Here is a 19634-nt window from a genome sequence, read left to right on the forward strand (position 1 = left end):
GGCTGCTGGTAAGTCAGCACTGCCATACTCTCAGACCACCCAAAAAACCTGATCAAAGTCTCCCTTTCTAATGGATAAACTCAAGGGAACAAAAGAAGGGTTGCCTCTCAGCTCAGACTATGCTACTAAGAAAAAATGATCAAACTTCTTTATTAATTAGGGAAATGGCTGAATCATCCAGAATCAGGACTGGGACTCTGTGTCATTGTGCTACTTATAAAGCAATTTCCATCTTATTCAAATTCTTAAGTGTTTAAAAATGTTTCCCCATTAGTAATTTGTATATTTCTTTTCCTTATGACCTTGAAAGCTTGGATGGCTACACCGATCCAATTTTCAAGACTAAGTTGTCTTTGGACACTGGATGACAAAGATGACCAAAGCTACCCAAAAGTGAATGGGGAACAAAGATGCAAATAGGCAGACTGTGGATAGAAATATAGTGTGACGGTCTATGTACATTTAATTTTTTTCAAATAGTAAAATTATTTGACAATTAACTCTCTAATGCAAGTTTACATTGTACATTGAGAACAACCACTGGCCCTTTGCACATAATTTCACTGGAAGGATTTGGTGGCTGAAAATGATTGGATTACGACACAGGAGGGACAAACAGAAAACACACCAGCCCCTGTCAGTTTGTCAACATAGAGATAGACAAGCTATAAAGTGAGCTAGTATTAATTTCTAGTGCTAAAGGCAGGAGACACCAGGCAAGAATGTTTCCATGGAGCTGGAAATTTCTGGCAGTAACACACTCTGCTGGATGTGGAGCAGAACAAGGTTGCTGGCTGGGGATGGGCAGGATCTTTCAAACCTTTTTGACCACGACTGATGGAAAGAAATGTATTGGATATTGTATTCTGCATTATGACCCAGTGAAAATCACACACACACACACATGCGAGCGCACGCACAGGCACATGCACATACACACAGATATGAACATACACATATAACTGAAACAAAAGTTAATACAATACTTTGTCTTATAACATGTGATTCAGGCCTCCATTTTCCATTCCATTTTATTTCATTTTTTATAAAATATGGTGATGACCACATTGGATGTGACTCTTCATTTATAAAACATGTCAGAGGACATTTTCTGAGAGTTATAGTAGGCCTGTCTTGCCCTTTATTTATTCATTGGAAGTGAATTTTTGTCTTTTTTGGAAGAGATGAGGAAGGTTGAGGGTTGTGATGACTTTGGTGCACAACTTCCTCATGTGCAATGTTATTTCAGGAACACCAAGAAATCAAAACCTTTTCCTCATGACTTCTCTGACCCCTGAAGTTCATCATCATTTCTATCTGTGGCTTCAATAGAGGTGTCTCAAGTGTGTGGAGTGTGTCAGGTACTTTTTTTTCTTTAAGAAGGAGCTTTGGATGATTATTTTCTTTTTTTTTTTTTTTTCTGCCTTTTGATTGTTTCCTTTTTCCTAATAAAAGCAATTTATCTAAAAAAAGAAAGCATTTCAGAGTTATTTTAAACTACAGTAATGCTGTGTATGTTAAAGTCTTCAAGCTAGCATTCAAAATATATAACCTACCACCTAGACCTGCCTGACCATGAATTTCTAAGATATCACTCTTATGTTGGGAAACAAAAATATTTCATTCGCCTTTTGTCAATGGGAAGAAAAAGGCACCAATAATCAGTGGATACTTGCTAACTAATAGAAGCTTTTCCTTTCTCAATTTCTAATAGTATGTCAAGCCATTTTTCAGTATGGAACCACATAAAATGGTTTGGTTCTTTTGTCTGTCAATTTATTTTTATTGGTATATTCAGAACATTGGTCTGAATGGCTTGTCTTACCTATTATAATGTCCTGATGTGTTTCAAGGTCCCATATAATGGGACCAAAATGTTCATCAAAAATGTTCTTCCTTCCCGCAGCATTATTTACAATAGCTGAAATACTAAAACAACCCAAGCATCCAGCAGTTGATGAATGGATGAAGAAGATGTGGTATATGTATATGATGGAATATTACTCAGCCATAAGAAAGGATGAAATCTTTTCATTTGCAACAACATGAATAGATCTAGAGTATATTATGCTAGTGAAATAAGTCACTCAGAGAAAGATAAATACTATATGAACTCACTTATATGTAGAATCTAAAAAAAAAAAAAAACCTCAGAAAACAAATGAATAAACAAAAAACACAAACAGGCCCATAAATACAGAGAACAAACTGATGGTTACTAGAGGGGCAGGGGTGGGGGATGGGCAAAATGGATGAAGGGAAATAAGAGACACAGGCTTTCAATTATGGTATAAGTCAGTCACAGAGATAAAAGGTATAGCATAAGGAATATAGTCAATGGAATCATAATAGTGTTGTATAGTGACAGATGTGTAGCTTCATTTGTGGTGAGCACAACATATAGAGTTGTTGAATCACTATGTTGTACACCTGAAACTAGTATAACATTGTACGTCAACTTCGATAGAAAAATGTTCTTCCTTCTTACCTCTATTACTACACTAGCTTTCTAACTGGCTTCTTTCTCCTCCAGATTTATCCTCCCTAAGTTTAGCCTACTAAGTAAGTTTAGCCTACTTACTGTTCTTGTCAAAATATTCACTTCTCTGTTTCTTATTCATGTCCCCAAATTTTCCAATTCTGTGTCTTGCTATATGCTATCCTTCCTGTTGGAATGTCTTTCCTAACTTGGAGTGTTGGAAGTTTACCAATCCTTCAGGGACCAACTGAAATCTTATTATTCACTCAGTGAAGTATTCATTCAGTAATATGTGCTTATTGTATACACACTTATTGTATGTCAGACAGTCTATTAGAGCTCAGGAATATACATAATAGCTATCATTGTTATATATTTCCAGCTCTCATGGTGCTTACAGTCTAGTTGGGGAAGAAGGGGCAGTAAACAGGCAATTGCATTACAATGGAGTGACTATCATGTTAGGGGAAGAATAGGGTTTTCTGAATTTCCATAAAAGAAACATTTTAAAACCAGTTTATTGGAATTAGGGAAGGATAATTAACAGGCTAAAACTAAGATTCATGGAAGACAGTAGTGGACAAAGGAGAATGATCCAAACCAAAATAAAAGCACATATGAAAAAGAGCACTTTTGAGGAACTAAAATACAATGGCAAGCTCAGGACTGTGTCAGGGTTTAGTGCTTGGCTTGCACATGTGGTTATAGCCTTAATTCCAATGTTATTTTTCCCCTATATACATTCAACAAAGAGCCATATCACAATGATGTAGATGTAATACAGTGTTTGTAAAGCATAATTCACTGCTCTTATTCTAATGAGGATATCAAATTGAATTTTAAAAAGCACAGCAATCTCTGATTATGTGCAATAACACCAAATTGAAAAGAAAAAATGTGACTGAAAAAAAGTCAAAGCAAAATTGCATGCTCAGAAATGAAGCAAAAACCAGATCAGGCAGGCATTCCATCCTGAAAGAAACACGGGAGCTCTGGACATATTTTCAGCAGAAGATTGGCTGTGTTGGTTTTGCCTGTGAGAATAACAGTTTTGGCAGTGATAAGGAAATCTGATTGTAGTAAGGCAAAACTTGGAATGAGAGGCTCGTACAGAAATCCAAATGCAAAAAGATGCTGGCCTGAACTTGACAAGTGGCAGGAGAGAGAGGGAACTAGGAAGGTTCCAGACATTTACTCGTGGGCTTTGCCCAAAGACTGGATGTAAGGGTGTACAGGAGGAGGGAGTGGTGGAGCATGGTGCCCAGTCCTGGGAGCTGGGCAATGAGTGAACTGGGAGTACCACACAGAGTGCATAGGAGAAGGAATGATTGTTGAGTGAAAGATTTATTTTACACTGTAACACGTTAATTTTCCCATACTAGTGGGAAAGCTGGAAGAAAAGGTACATACAGTACACAGTAGGATATCAGGACCTGAATATCAAGAGTTGTTTGAGTTTTATTTGGGAATTTGTGAATTGGGTCAGTAGATGGCAATTTAAACCTTAGCAATGACTGGCATTCACAGGAGCAGATGAGGAAGAGTTCTGGACAGACACCCCAATGAATGCAAAAGTTAATGGCTTAGAGGTATAGAAGTAATGGTCAAGAACAACCAGAAGGATGTGGAGAAACCAGAGGGTATGTTGTCACAAGAAGTAAGAGAAAAAATGATTTCATGGACAGGGGCTTGGGAAGTGCAAAGCTTAGAAGTCAGAAGATAGAGTTGGAGAGAAAGAGTACTTAAAAGGAAAGAGGCTTGGAGTGTGTAAGGCTCAGAAGGCAGGAGAAGATTGAGTTGGAAATACAAAAGGAAGAGCACTGGAAAGTTACATGGTAGCTTCCCCATCACATCCCAAGAGAAGGAAGAAAGGAGGCACCATCCAACAAAGATAATCCTGTAGATTTGTTGGGAATTTCAGATGACCTTTCTCTGCAAAATTAGAGGCTAGTTTGTTTGCTTGGATTCCTTTCTTGTAATCTTCAAACTACATTTGTTGAGTGTTGTGAATCAAAGTATAATGGGTTAGCTCGCATCCGCCAAATTTTGTGAGAATGAAACTGAGGACTAGCTATTTTAGGTAAGTCCCAGGGTTTAGAGTCAGTGGTGGGTGAGGGTGGGGTAAGAAGAGTGCAGGAAGGAGGTTTGGGGGATGTTCTGTGACGACAAAGCCTGACCTCTGAATCTGTGCAAGTCTGCCACTGCTTCCATTTCCAAACGCATTAAACAACAAACTTGTCCAACTTTTAGCCCTTGTTTTGAAAGCGGTAGGAGACAACCCTTCAGTTAAGTGTCTTCCTGATTTCTCCTTTAGAGATTCTTCTACACATTAAGAAAGAGGAGTAAAATGGTGTACTATCACAGTACTTCTGCATTCGAAAGGAATTATGCTTGTGTTCTTCCAAGTTTGAGAGTAGTTCTGGTCATTCCAACCTAACATGTAAAATTAGGGCTGGACAATATAAATCAGACTTTTATACCATGAGGAGAAAGAAGTCTTTATTTTGAGAAAAGATACCTGACCTTAAATCTCAATTTTGCTACTTAGTAGTTGGTGTGATTTTACAAAACTTATTTAAATCCAAGCCTCTGTTTGCTCATCCATAAAATGAGGATATTGAAGTCTGCTCCATTGAATGCACACAGCTTCTGTGAAAATTAGATCGAGCAGTGAATATGAAAGCACAGCTAATCAAATGCAAGTTATAAAACCCAAACAAGTGCCTGGGCCATTTCTGTGTGCCATGAGATCCATGTGGGCTCTTCAAAGTAGGTTCATTTTGATGTAGGGTAGAATCAAAAATGGAATAGAAAATATAAAGAACAATCTAAAGTCAACTTTCAAATAACAGAATTTGACTAATCAACACCATTAATTAATCAATCATGGTTGTAGGGGGGGAGGGTGGGTGTGGGTGTATGTGTGTGTGTTTGATATTTAGGAGAAAGGCACTCCCTCTCCACCCCTATGCTCTCCACATCTTACCATCAAATTCCTAGGATATAATCTGGAATCAAAAAACACCTTAGTATCTGTATCAACAGTACCAGAGATTTATGCAGGGCAAAGTTTAAATTACTTTGAGTTATAATTTCCATTACAATATATTTCAGAAGGCAGAGACAGTTTAGTATTTTATAAATAAGTTACAGTTTCCCCCCATTAATTTTGAGATGACCAAAAATATAATACATTGTTCAAGTAGTTAAAGAAATTAAAATTTTACTTTAAGCCATTAGACATTTGACTCTGTTCAAGCTAATCTACTTAAATTTGTTTATAGGAATGATAAATTCTTAGCTCTAAATTTTGCAATCATCTTGCAATCATCTCCCCCTGCCTGGAGTATCTTTTTTCCTAAGTGGGTCCTTCTGATAGTTGCAAGTGAACACATTTCCAGCCTTGGTTTACAGACATGTCTGGAAGTGCAGTTACTTTGAATCTCTGCTTTTGCAATTTAGAAAAAGACTGTTGACGTGTTTTAGCAATGGAAGCCGTGTCCAATAATCTGCTTCTCCCTCAGCCCTTTACTGTAAAGTCCTATGAGGACAGCAGGAGAAAGTCAGGCCAACTTTCCTCCAATCCCTACCTGAATGGAATACCAACTAATGTGGGGGTCAACCTTACAATAATGAGGGAGAGTAGTTATTCTGAGAAGTTTAATTCGGATGTGATCCTGTTCCCTAACATTGTAATTTTAAATGACACTGAAACACTCCAAAGACAGACACAAGCAACATGATAGCCATTTCCCTTCCACCTCTCACCCCATCTTCCACTCTCATGAGCTTAGGAGTGGGACTTACTCCATATCCCCAGTTAGTGAACAACAGTTAAAAGAGTCCAGTTGTGATGATTCTATGCCCTTGGCCAATAATTGGTACAGGCAGGTGTATGATAAAAATTCTAGTCAACAAATATAGGTGAAAATCTGCTCAAAATCTTCTGGGAAAGGTTTTATTCATTATTACAAAAAAATGTAAAAAGAGGCTTCAGTGTTCTCCTCTTCCTTGGTGAGTTGTGTGTGAACAGTTTTCTAGAAGCAGGATTTCTGAGGGCATGGCTGCCATTTTGTGATCTAGCTGGACAATGATTGCCAACGTGGTGCAGACAGCAGAGCAGAAATTTAGAAAAGAACTGAGTCCTTGATGCTGTTGTCATATTGCTGAGCAGATGAATTCTGTAACCAGCTGCCTCTAGGCTCATTGTTATTTGCAGCCCAAAGCACCTTACACCACCCTTAATTAATTTTTCATGAAATGATTTCAAGCTTTTGTTCTCATAAAGACAAGGTTCATTGGCAGACCTTCCATTACCTTCTTGCTGGAATGAATATTCACAGTTTCACTTCATGGAGGTAGAAAGTAACATAAATAGGAAAAAAATAGCAATGTACTATTGTACTATTCTAGGATAATAGTCATCAAATCAGAACTTCATTCACTCTATTTGCTTTATCAGTGCTATCAACCTCCTCACACACTGAGTCCGGAGCAACACTTCTGCCTCTTTGCTGCCTCTGTAGACCTTCTTGAGCATGGCTACACATTTCTGAGGCCTGTGAAACCCCTCAACAGGTCCTGTCTGTCTAGTTTCCCACCCAATCTCAACCTTTGCCATGTGGTCTCATCCCACTACCATCCACACATCAATGTGATATGTTCTCAATCATGAGTTTGACTCCTAACTTTGGCAATACTCACCAGTATCCTCTGTGTCATTGGCTTCCACCCTAGAACCCAAAGAGTGTCTGAAGATCAGAAACCTGCAACCACAACTCAACTGAAATAAGAGTTTTTTAAATCAAACATTATGCTACTGTTACAGTATGAATGTTGAGACTGTCTTGTTTCAGATTCTTATTAATTATCCAATGAAGACTGTCAACATTTTTCCTCTTCTCCTATCTCAGTCTCCAACGTATTCTCTTAAGATTTACTCTGTTCTGATAACACTTTATAAAAATCAATGATTAAAAAGTAATATATAAAATGATTAAATAACTTACTCTTGTGTTTTCAAACTCTAAAAATTTTAAACTCTATTTAAAAATTATCTATTACTATTTTTCCTTAGATCTCCTTTTATATGTAATCATGTATAACATACTATATATATATAATTATGTATAATATACATACACCCCATATAAATTATATATCATACATAAGATACATGTATGCCCTATATTTAAAAGTTCTGAAGACAAAAAGTAACGGCATTTATTTTTTTTTTAAATATTCAACTATCTCTTTTTATTTCTAGTGTGAAGTTTCCAATATTTCCTATATTGGTCTTTGTTTATGTCAACCTTGTTTTTGTTTGTTTAGTTTTTTCTTCTTAGGCAAAACCTGTCTCCTTACCCCAAAACACCACTACTCTCACTTGCACTATTGATAGTGATCATCTTCCACTGTTCTTATTTCATGTAGTGTATGTGTATGTATGTGTGTACAGGTATGCATACTTGCATGAGTTTGGGGGCATGACGTTTTAAGAAAGAGAGGAAAGAAGAAGCTGTTTCCCATTGCACTCTCCACATCAGCCATCAACCTCATTTCTTTGGAAGATTCAGATCTTTATGTTTTATGTCCAGTATTCCATGACAACCCCACATGTACTTCAGGGATTTGGCATCAAGCTCCAAGTTCACACACCATGCTGAAGGTCTAACTTACTTGGGTACTTGGACATGGACGTCATCCGAGGGTTTTAAGCTTGAGTGTGATAGTATCATATTTGACTTTTAAGTTAGTCACTCTGGAGGCTGGTTTCAAAATGGATTTGAGGGAGATACATCTGGAATGCAAGAGATCCTTTTAGAGACTGTGTCAGTAGTCCAGAAAATATCTCAGGTTAAAATTAAGGGAATAGAACCAGAAATTAAGGAAATGCTTAGACGGTAAAGTCAGTAACTGATTAGATACCAAGAATGAGGAAGGTAGGCAGGCTTGAGCAGAAGCTAGAAATCTTGGGAAGTCAGTAGTGCCCCAACAAAAAGGATAATACTAGTAATAATAGCTATCATTAATTGAGAGCTTAGATGCCAGGTATTCTTCAACATGAATTTCATATTTTTCCCTTTCATCTTTGCATCTTGAAGAGACTAAAATTTATTTTCATTCATAAAATGCATAAATGTTAAATAGCTTGCATAAGGTCACACAGATGGGGAGTGATGGAACCAAAATTCATTCTGGGCACTTTGACTTCAGACTGTACTCAGACTTTTACTAAGCAGGGCTTTGGGGGATAAAAGAGGTAAAGAGAGGCCTGATGATGAATTCCGTCTTATGGATACCAGCTTTCAGTTACCTTGCATGAGATCCCAGAGTCTTCCTTAAGCAAGGAGTTGGAGATAAGAATCTAAAGCTCTGGATACACTTAGAGATTTGAGAAACATTAACTTAACAGAGGAGAGAATGAAAATATTGATGTGGATGACATTATCCAGCCTTGTAGAACTGTTCTGAGTGCTGAAGACAGAACGCCAAGGAACAACATTGAAGATATGGGTAGAATAAGAGAACCTATTAATGAGAAGGAAGCAGTCAGGGATGTAGAAGCAGATCCAAGAGAATATTCCAAGAATATTCAAGAGTGAGATTGAGGGTCTATGTTATTGGAGAATCTAGTGAGATAAATGCTGAGAACCTCCACTTACTTCTCAATGTGAAAGTCATTGGTGGACCATCAAAAATAACTACCCAGAAACATGGGGGAGTGGAATAGGCACAAGCCAGGAGGGCATAGGCTTGGCAAAAAATGGAAGGTACCCAAGTAGTAAGTCAAATTTAGGTTAATTCCCAAAAAGTATAGATAAGACAGGGAGAGTGATTAAATAACAGCTAAAGATGTAGAATCAAGGGAGCATAGTTCTTTTTTATTCATCTATAGACCTATTTAGGGTGAAAGAAAATTAAATAGACTGTTGCAAAATTGCCTGCATAGAGGGAGAGGATGAAGACAGTCCAGGTGGTTATGGAGGAACCCCACTCCCACCCCAAGGAGAGCACCAGAAGATGAAAAACCCGTGGAAGAATGTGGGGAGGGCAGTGCCCTTATCACACTCTGTACTTCCAGCCCACTCCCTCCATTAACAGTTTCCTCTTGGTCTCTAAGAAGGCCCAAGAAACCCTATGCCCCTTCCTCGATTCTACTATCCCTTCCAGTTTCTAACCATCTGGCTTCTATACTTCACTGCCAAGCTGTTAGAAGGAGTGGTCTACAGGCAAAGATGTCATTTCTTTTCTGCTTACTCATTCTGCAAATGTTTACAATCAGTCTTTCGATCCCATTGCACTAGCATTTTTTTTCTCTCAAAAGCGGCATTGCTTTCCTGATTTCCACATCTGATGAATTAAGTCCTTTACTTCTTTTACAACAATTGACTTCCATTTTCTTTTGCTTCTCCTATTTCTGATTATAAATCTTTCACCATTCCAGGTAGTAATAGCACTGATTAAAACTTCCTGGGGTTCCTGAGTGGCTCAGTTGGTTAAACGTCTGCCTTTGACTCAGATCATGATTTTGGGTTCCTGGGATTGAGCCCTGGGTCGGGCTCCATGTTCAGTGTGGAGTCTGCTTCTCTCTCTCCCTCTGCCCCTCTCCCCTGCTTCATGCTTTCTCGCTCTCTCAAACAAATAAAATCTTTGAAAAATAAAGCCTTTCTGAATACTCATTATGGCCTATAGACTCCTCTTAAGGACATGGTAAATATTAAGCATTTAATATGCATACTTATGTATGAAGTAAGTACTATTATTATCCACATTTTGTAATTGAGAGAACTCAAATTCAGATTGGTTAATGAACTGACACAAGATTACATAGGTCCTGAGTGATGTACATAAGGTTTGTACCCGGGCTCTAACCCAAACCCTATGCCCTGAATCCCTCATCAATGACACCTGGAGCAGTCTTTATCAGGATTGTTTTATGGGGTGACTATACATCCTGGTTGTCCAGGACAATTCAAGCCTAGCCTATCATTGCAGCATAATTATTAAAGCATCCTCTTTTATAGTCAGAAATGCCCCAATCTAGGTGATAAATTACACAATCACAGTAACATTATAGTCCCCTTTTCCTGTGTTCACCCCAAAGCCACCATTTCCAGAGTGCCTACTTGCTGTACAAGACATATCACATCCATAATTGCTAATCCTTACAACAATACATTAAGCTTGGTTTCCTTATCCCCATGTGAAAACTGAGGTTCAAGTAGAGGTTAATTGCCTTAATGAAGGCCACATACATACCAAGTGGTTGAAACTGGCAGGATAAAAACATCCCGTGTGTCTGGCTCTGAAACCTTCCTTGTATTTTTTCTCTCTAAGCATTCTACTCTTTCCTTCACCTCTCTCTGGATGTCTTCACATGACTCCTTTTATTCTACCTTATGTTATAGTTGTATAGTTGTTTATCAGTAATGGGAGGATTTGCCAACAATATGGGAAATTATTTTTATATCTGGAGTGTCCAGGGCATTGTTTGGTCCATGTAAAGCACTTAGTAACTATATGAGCGTGTGCACACGTGTGTGCATGTATGTGTGTGTATAAAACTATATAGAACTTTAGTTATAGTTTATACACACATATGTATATATACACACACATATATACTATATATAAAATATAAAATTACTAGGTATAAATATTATATATAAATGTTTATATATGATATATATGTGTGTGTGTGTTTTGTAGTCTACTATTCACATTTATCCCAGGTGTTGGATTTAACTCTCAAGCTTTTCTGGCTTTCCTAGAGGCAGGCTTCTCACACATTCATTCCACGTACTACTCCATCCTCTGATATAGTCAGACACAGTCTGTTGAACACAATTTCCACCCAATGATTAGAAAACTCAGTCCAATCTAAAGCACATCTGCCCCAACATCCTCTGTTATAATTTGTTAGCGCTGGGTGCCACCTCTTGCATTCTGAAAGCACCAACCTTTCCTCCTACCCAGGCTGCACAGTCAGTGATATCCTCCCTTAGCAAAGGAGATGTGATTCACTGTTTATGTTCACATTCCGGGAGTGGATTAAAAACATTTTTTGATCCTCCACTCAATAACTAATGCTTAGCATTACATGGTTTTAAGCTAAAGCAGTGATTCGCAGAGCTGGCTGCACAATAAAATCACCTGGGGAGGTTTTTAAAAAACTGCCATTACCTGGACCCCACCACCAACTGGCAATATCAGAATCTCTAGGTTTCCACAGAGATCCATGTTTTATGAGACTTTCCTTCAGGTGATTCTAACGTGCAGCCAGGTTGAGAGATGCTAAGATAAAAAGAATTTTTCTGTCCCCTTTGAGACTTTGGGGAAAAAATATCCTCAAATAAGAAAATATCAAATAATATGAAGAAGCCATCCTATTAATATGGTGTGAATTTGTGGATATTTATTGATGGCACTTATGTAGTCGTTGCTTCTGTAAAAATGCAGGGTCAACTTCATCCTTACAAATGGATATTAGAGAAGCTCTGATTTATTGTTAAGGTGGTAATTTATTGTTAAGGTGCTTCTACAGCTGTCATCTACAAACCTTTGTTCTTTTTCATCAATATGTGTATGTATGGACGTATTGTTGTTGATACCCGAATCATCAAGACATCAACAGATCATGTTATGAGTTGAAATGTGTCCTCCACAAATTCATATGTTGGAATTCTCACCCACAGCTCCTTCAGAATGTGACCTTATTTGAAGACAGGGTCTTTATGGAGGCAACCAAGGTAAAGTGAGGCCATGTGGATGGAGCCCTAATTCAATATGACTGGCGTTCTTATAAAAAGGGGAAATTAGAGACACAAACACAGAGAGGATGCTCCATGAACAGGACAATAGCCGTTTGCAAGTCAAGGTCAGAGGCCTGAAACAGATCCTTCCTCAAAGATTTCAGAAAGAACCAATCCTACCAACACTTTGATTTTGGACTCCTAGCCTTGAAAACTATGAGAAACTATGTTGTTTAAGCAACTGTTTGTGGTACTTTGTTACAGCAGCCCTAGGAAAAGAATACAGTTTACCTTCACTTTACAATCAAGTTGTATCAGAAAAAAATATTTCCAAGTCAACTGGTGCTAATCAAAAGACAGTTTCCCATAGAAACATCATTATCCATGGACATGTGGTTCCTAGGTGAGCCACAAGGTCTGTTTATACCTGGAATGTACTTATGGAATTAGATAAAGGAGCCAGGTGATAAGCCTGTAAGAAGAAGCGAAAACAGTGGTGAAGGAAACTTGCAGCGAGGGTATATGGGTTTTCTTGACCTGTATGGGGAATGTCGGGCTTAGTTAGAAGAGGGAAGCTCTGATGGCATGAGGGGAGGGAAAGACAAGAGCTGTAGCTTTGCCTCAGGACTGTCTCCCAGCAAAGTGAGTGCATGGAAATTTAAGGTATATGCAAACGCAAGATCTGAGAAGATCTGATCCGAATCCATAAACCCCAGTAGAATCTTTAGGTGAGCTTTTAAGAAAGGAGGTAAGTTGCAGGGATCTGAGCCTGAAGACACAGGACTGAAGTTACAGAGAGAAAAACAAAAATTAAACAACAAAGAAATGAGTAGAAGGTCGGGTGATAACACAAGAAGATAGCTTGGGCCAATGCCAATGCAGGGCTTCTTGGAGAGAGGTTCTTGTGTACCTAGGGGTCATCTCCCCAATGCATGGACAGGACTGCTGCAAGCAAGGCCCAAGAATATGCACTCTATTGCATTGTTTGAAGAAGTCTCTTCACATTTTTCTCATGACAGATCATCAACCACCACTAATCCAAATATGCATTGACTCTCTTCCTTCCAACTTCAAAACCTACTAGCATTGTACACCTCTCCCTGTGGGCAGGCAGAGCTTTCCTAAGATAGGGAATGCTTGCTCCACTCAGCTCTGCTTAAATTCAACCTGTTTCATGCTTCAAATCCCACTCCATCCAAACCCGACTCCACTTCCCCCAGTGCATATGAACTCGCCCAGGACACTGGATGCGGTCTCCTAAAATTAGTTCACAATGGGTCAGTGACTGATAGTCCATTAAAACACATGGAGGTGACTTGCATTCTCCAATGTGGATGTTTATCAACCTAAATGAATTCCGGTTTCATGAAACTCCAGAAGATGGAAGAAATGAATTCAGAAATCCGTCAGTTTAGATGAAGCTTTTGGGAGTAAAGGCTGTGCATACTAGGCAGGCAGCCAGGCCAGCCCCCTCTCCTGTTTCATTGTTAACTGCTCTTGTCTTTTTTTTTTTTTTTAATTTTTATTTATTTATGATAGTCACACAGAGAGAGAGAGAGAGAGAGGCAGAGACACAGGCAGAGGGAGAAGCAGGCTCCATGCATCGAGAGCCCGATGTGGGATTCGATCCCGGGTCTCCAGGATCGCGCCCTGGGCCAAAGGCAGGCGCCAAACCGCTGCGCCACCCAGGGATCCCTGCTCTTGTCTTTTTGTAGTTAACCTCTATCCTGATTTCACAGATTTAAAACTAAAAAACAAATTTCCCATACAATTGTTCCTATGGCAGAGAAATCTGGTCATTTGGTTTTTTGGTAATTTAGTTCATTGCAAATTAGAGACTGTCACTCAACACTGAGCTCTGTAACACTTCTCTGACTTATGCCTGACATATGATTCTGTAAAAACTAAGCCAAGGGGGAAAAGAGCCATTCAAGAAATAATTAAAACTAGAATTGATGATAGGGCTCCTTGGGTCCTCCCTAGGAAGACAGAGAGGTGGGGCTTGCAGGTGAGGGCCAGCTTCCAGCTCTGTCCTTGCTAGATGTGTGATTCAGGGCCACTTTCCTAACTCCCCTCTGAACTCTTTGCTCTTGGAAATGCTTAGGTCTAAATCCCAACAGATGCCATGCCAGGTTTGTATTAGGACTAAATGCTATAACATGGATTCTCTCCCAGTTTGTTTCTTTTCTGCCCTTCTAACTCCAGGGGAAAAATTTCTTGGGAGAGGATTTCCTCATTTAAAACCCTCATCAGTATGGAACTGTGAAATATGGTGATAATTGTTGCCATTAATGGGGTTTGAAGATGGGAATAAGTCTTCTCTGTTTCATCTAGAAATTTTCCTAGTGTCATTTAGACTAGAAGTTACACTGGACACCATTGAATAAATGAGCCACTTTCTACATAGATTCCTTGAATAGTTACTTGGGAAGGAGAGGTTACTGCTGAAGATCTCTCTTTGTTAACAGAGTGAGGTTTCCCCAACTAGGAGCCCATTACACAGTCTGAACTGAGCAGGGCAGCTTTGGTGAGTGACCACTCATTTCATTTTCTACTCTCTCATCCAAGCTCTAGGCCTCCCTATTAGGGGAAAGTCCATCTTTAGTGATGACCTTGGCTGACGTGTGTCAAAATAACTTAAGTGGTTTCAATGTTATTGGCAAGCAAACCTGGGCCGTCATGACCCAGTCATCTCATTTATACCATGCAAGGCTGGGCTCGCTGGCTCGATAAGAAGAGCCTCACATTTGGGCAGAATTATAAAAATCATCATCACGTTCCTCCGAGGGCTTAATCCCAATTATGCATGCCTTCTAGTGCCATCATTTAGTTCACCTTCCAGAGCATGCACGGCTAGGCATGATAATTATGTCTGTGTTCTAAAAATGGAATATGAGAAAGTCTTAAAAGATCCATATTTCATATTAATACCAAATTACATTTTGGGTGGGTTTTTTTTTTCTTGGTTTAGAAAGAACTGGTGATGAAGGTTAATGATTTAATTAAGCCCACTGTCCACCCCCGCAGCCACACTGTCACGGCTGGAGAACATGGAGGCTGACATAGTTAACAGCAGACACTGGAAGGAGGCACTCACAGAAGAGCAGCTTGGATATTTCAGTTGATGACAGTTTTATGATTGCATCTTACACTAATGTAATTAGCTCATGGAGTTGCAGGGGAGAAGTTCCTCTGATTGATAAGGTGCAAGTACAATCCATGCTAGTAAAGTACAGGATTGCAAGCAATCCGCAGGGATTCAGACTGTTCACTTTGACAAGAACAAAGGTCTCATTCTTTAAATTGCTTCACTTTTAATCTAATAGTCCAGGGTTCAAGGCTATTTTGTAGCCAGTGATGTAGTCAGGGAGAGCAGAAGTGGCTCAGGCACTGGCTCTGTTTTATCCGCACAGCCCAGTAGTCCAGCTGGGGCCACATGTGATGAGTGAATGATGGAAAGCAACTTGAAGGCCAATGCTCTCTCTACCACTGACCTACTGTGTCACCATCAGCCCATTCATTCATCCCCTCATTCCATTTATATACCCAACGTGTACTATGTTCCTTTGTTACTAAGCACCAGGTACTTGAGATACATCATTGAATAAAACAAGCAGAGATTTCTATCTTTGTGGATCTTACATTTTAGTGGAGTAGAGAGTAATAAGAAACATAATATGCGGATTACATGGTTTGCAAGAAGATGGCAGACGCTGAGGAACAAAAGAAAAACCAGAGTAGGTAACAGGTAGCAGAAGCCAGGGAGAAAGGCCATACAAGTTGTAATTTCAAAACATAACTGTAGATTGACACGATTTAAAAAGTCTCCATTGGGCAGAGACACGGAAAGGGACAGATGTAGTCAATGGGCATCTGGGAGAAGAACAGTCTAGCCAGAGAGAAAAGACCTTGCCAAGGTTTGGCATGGGTAACCCATGGCAACAGCAAAGGTGGAAGAAGTAGGCTGAGCTGGGCAGGAGGAGACAACAGCCAAGCCCTGTGAGGCCTTGGAGCCACTGTTAGGACTTTGATGTTCACTCTGAGTGAAAGAGGAGTCATTGTAGGTTTTGAGTAGAGGATTGACCAGAACTAACTTCACTGTTTTGAATCTCTCTTGCTGCAGTGAATATACTGGAGAGTACAGGCATGAGAAGAAGCAGGCTGGGTGTTTAGACTCTTCAAGACAAGTTTCTTATTTAGCCTAGAACATGGTAGGTGATTACTGAGGATGCTCTTGTTTCTCCACCAGTGAAGTGATCCTGTGGCTTCCAATAGTATCTACTGCAGTGATCATTCTTTGCTGATGATGTTATTAATCAGTACTGTCCTAGACGCTCTTTTCCTGAATGCCCTCAAATTTCTCTTTGATCTGGTGGAGAACATCGACCCCAATCAATAGTGACTGAGTGCCACAACTTACTCTGAGGGAGCCCACAGACTAGATTCCTGCTCCTTGAAGGATAGTTGGGGTCATAGACAAGCTCTGTCTATTATGATCCACACACACCCCCCCACCGCAGACCATACTGGCCAACCTGGATGAGTTTTCTCTTCCCTAAGAAACTCAGTTTTGCAGTTTCTTCATTCAGCCAAACTGATCCAGTTTTCTTTACCATGCCCATGGTTGCACTGCTTTCCATCTGCTCACACATTATTAGCTAGTAATGATCCATTTTTCTCTTCTCAGTTCAGTCCCCAAACCCAGAGTGAATGGTGATTGCTAACGTCTTGATAGACCATGTGACATATAGAATTTCCTAGTGTTGACTCTTAGTTATGAATGGTATCAGCATTGCAAAATGATCCTTTTGACATTAAACATGGTCAGTATCCTTTCTCTATAAATGAGAAGAGTCCAAAAGACTAAGTGTTTCATCTTTGCCTGATCTCTAGAATTCCCAGGGTCTGCTTTGTGTGCCGTTGATTCGGTGGAGTATTAGTATATAGAAATTTGGGGCTAAGGTATTTAAGAATTCTGGGAGGCTATCACACGGTGACTTTTAAGAGTTTCAGACATTTGTTAAGAAATCAAATCCAGAGGCATGATTTGTAGCTCCAGATGTCCCAGAAGACAAAAACTTGTGGATTCCTTGATCATGACAGCATTGAAATTCTGGGGCAAAAAAAAAAAAAAAAAAAAAAAAAGAAATTCTGGGGCAAAATTTTCATAAAGAACACATAATGACACTCATCTTTCCTAAATAACACTGACTCTGGTTTCTGAGTTATATACAAGATACAGTAATAAAACTCCATAAACACACATCAGCATTTTGTCCCGTATAAACTGAAATCATTGTTTACATACTTTGAAAATAAGATTTCTTCTAGTGAAATGATCATTTAAGCTATAAATTTCCTTAAGAACTGTGAATTTCCATCTCATAGGAAGAGTTTAGTAACTGTAAATTACTAAATTAACATAAGCATGTTAAGAATTATTATATGGTTAATGGGTTATAATTTATAATAAAGTTTCTCTAATCTCACTTTAGCCTGACTAATGGTCAAAATCAGTGTTTGTTGATACAGAGCTTTAATGGTATTTATGAAGCTGATTCATGTGATTAGATTTCAAACTCCCTACCACATGATGAAATCCATAAAGCCTAGAATTGTGTCTTCTCCATCTTCATTTGGTTTTGCTTTCCAGAGCACAGAAACCAGTCACACAGGGGAGATATGGTCAAAATTTTATCTTCTTTTATTTGGGGTTCAAACTCATCTGTGGGCTGCCAGGGTGTGATAAAGTGTTCTCAGTACCTGTGTGTGAGCAGCTTGTCTTCTGTGTTTTCCAGAGAGCTCCCATTTGGCCAAGAGAAGAGACTATTAAAGCTTCATTATCAGGGGCCTGGGTGGCTCAGTTGGTCGTGATTGGCTCAGGTCATGACCCTGGAGTGTGGAGATCCAGCTCCCCATTGGCCTCCCTGTTTAGTGGAGAGTCTGCTTCTCCTTCTGACCCTCTCCCCTCTCATGGTCTCTCTCTCTTACTCTCTCCTTCTCAAATAAATAAATAAAATCTTAAGAAAAAAGATCTTCATTCTTACCTGTTGCATTAATTTGCATTGTCTTAGAGACTCTTTCCTCCCCAGCCATGGGACTTCTGGGAAACTCAAATTCATTCAAGTTCAGGTGAATTCTATCAGCAATATTAAAATAAAATGAACCTGTGTATATTAATATTTCTAATAGGTTATTAATAAAACTATACTCCCTCCAAAAACAATTTCTATATGCCATCAAATAAATCTACATGGTAGTTTCTTTCAGGGTTAAGCTTCTGCCTTATATCTTGATTGATATTCCTTTAGCACAGGTTAAGAGTTGGGAGAGAAAAAGGGATCTGTTCCCAAACTAGAATCCAGGCAGGTAAAATCTATTTCCCACATCACAGTTTGGACACCATATCCACATGAACACTAAAAAGAAGAGAAAAGGGGAAAAAAGGTCTGCAGTCTTCTGGTTCACAGTAATATTTGGAGAAAAACATGCATATTGGATGAATGTAAGAAAAATGTTAGATGGTATTGCATAATTGATAGAACAGAGCTGCATAAGATTCTGAACAGTTATTAAATGGAAATATATATTTTGGCCCATCCAGGAGAAGTGCTTCCAGAAGAACATGCTTGATATAGCAAAAGAAGAGCTATGGCATTCATATGACTATGACGTGACCTTTATTGAGAGGATAAAAGGAACCAAATGGTGATTACAGATGAATTACTCCATAGCTTGGGATTTTTAAAAGGAATCTTGTTTCTGGACCTTGAGACAGTGGAACCAAACAGACATATCTGTTTCTATTATTAGGAAGAAAGTGAATCTCAGGATGAAAAACAATCTGTGGCTTCAAAGAGAAAGAGCTGACAGCAAAATATTTGAATTAATTAAAGAAATACAGAGTTGTTCATTGGTGGGCACTTTCTGTAGACATATTTCAAAACATCTGTGCTTGTTTCCACGGCAATGGTGGCTGGTTTATTTTGTTGTTATTGTACCATATGGGCCTGAAAGATATTAGAGGAAGCTACCTGATGGAAAACTAAATATAGACATTTCCAGGCAGTCTGAGAGAAGTGAAAACCTCCAGATCTAGGTGGACAATGTTTCAACTCTTTCACGAACTATGCCAAGTTAAATGAATATTGGCTATTTTCTTAATACTTAACAAGTCTCCTTAGAAATGATACCAAAAGATATTGATCTCGATGCCCATTGTATAAGGTACTCAGGTTTGAAGAATTCCAGAAAATAAAAATAAGTTCATCCATTTCAAATTCTTATTAAATCATAAATAATAAAACCACCTCAGAACCTAAACATCTTCTGTGAAAGGCTCAAACCCCCAGGGTTTTGTTTTCTTCTTGAGCCTTCCACTGTCTGTTTCAAGGTCACCT

This window comes from Canis lupus, chromosome 24 (assembly GCF_048164855.1).
Source record: "Canis lupus baileyi chromosome 24, mCanLup2.hap1, whole genome shotgun sequence".
In the NCBI taxonomy this organism is placed as follows: domain Eukaryota; kingdom Metazoa; phylum Chordata; class Mammalia; order Carnivora; family Canidae; genus Canis; species Canis lupus.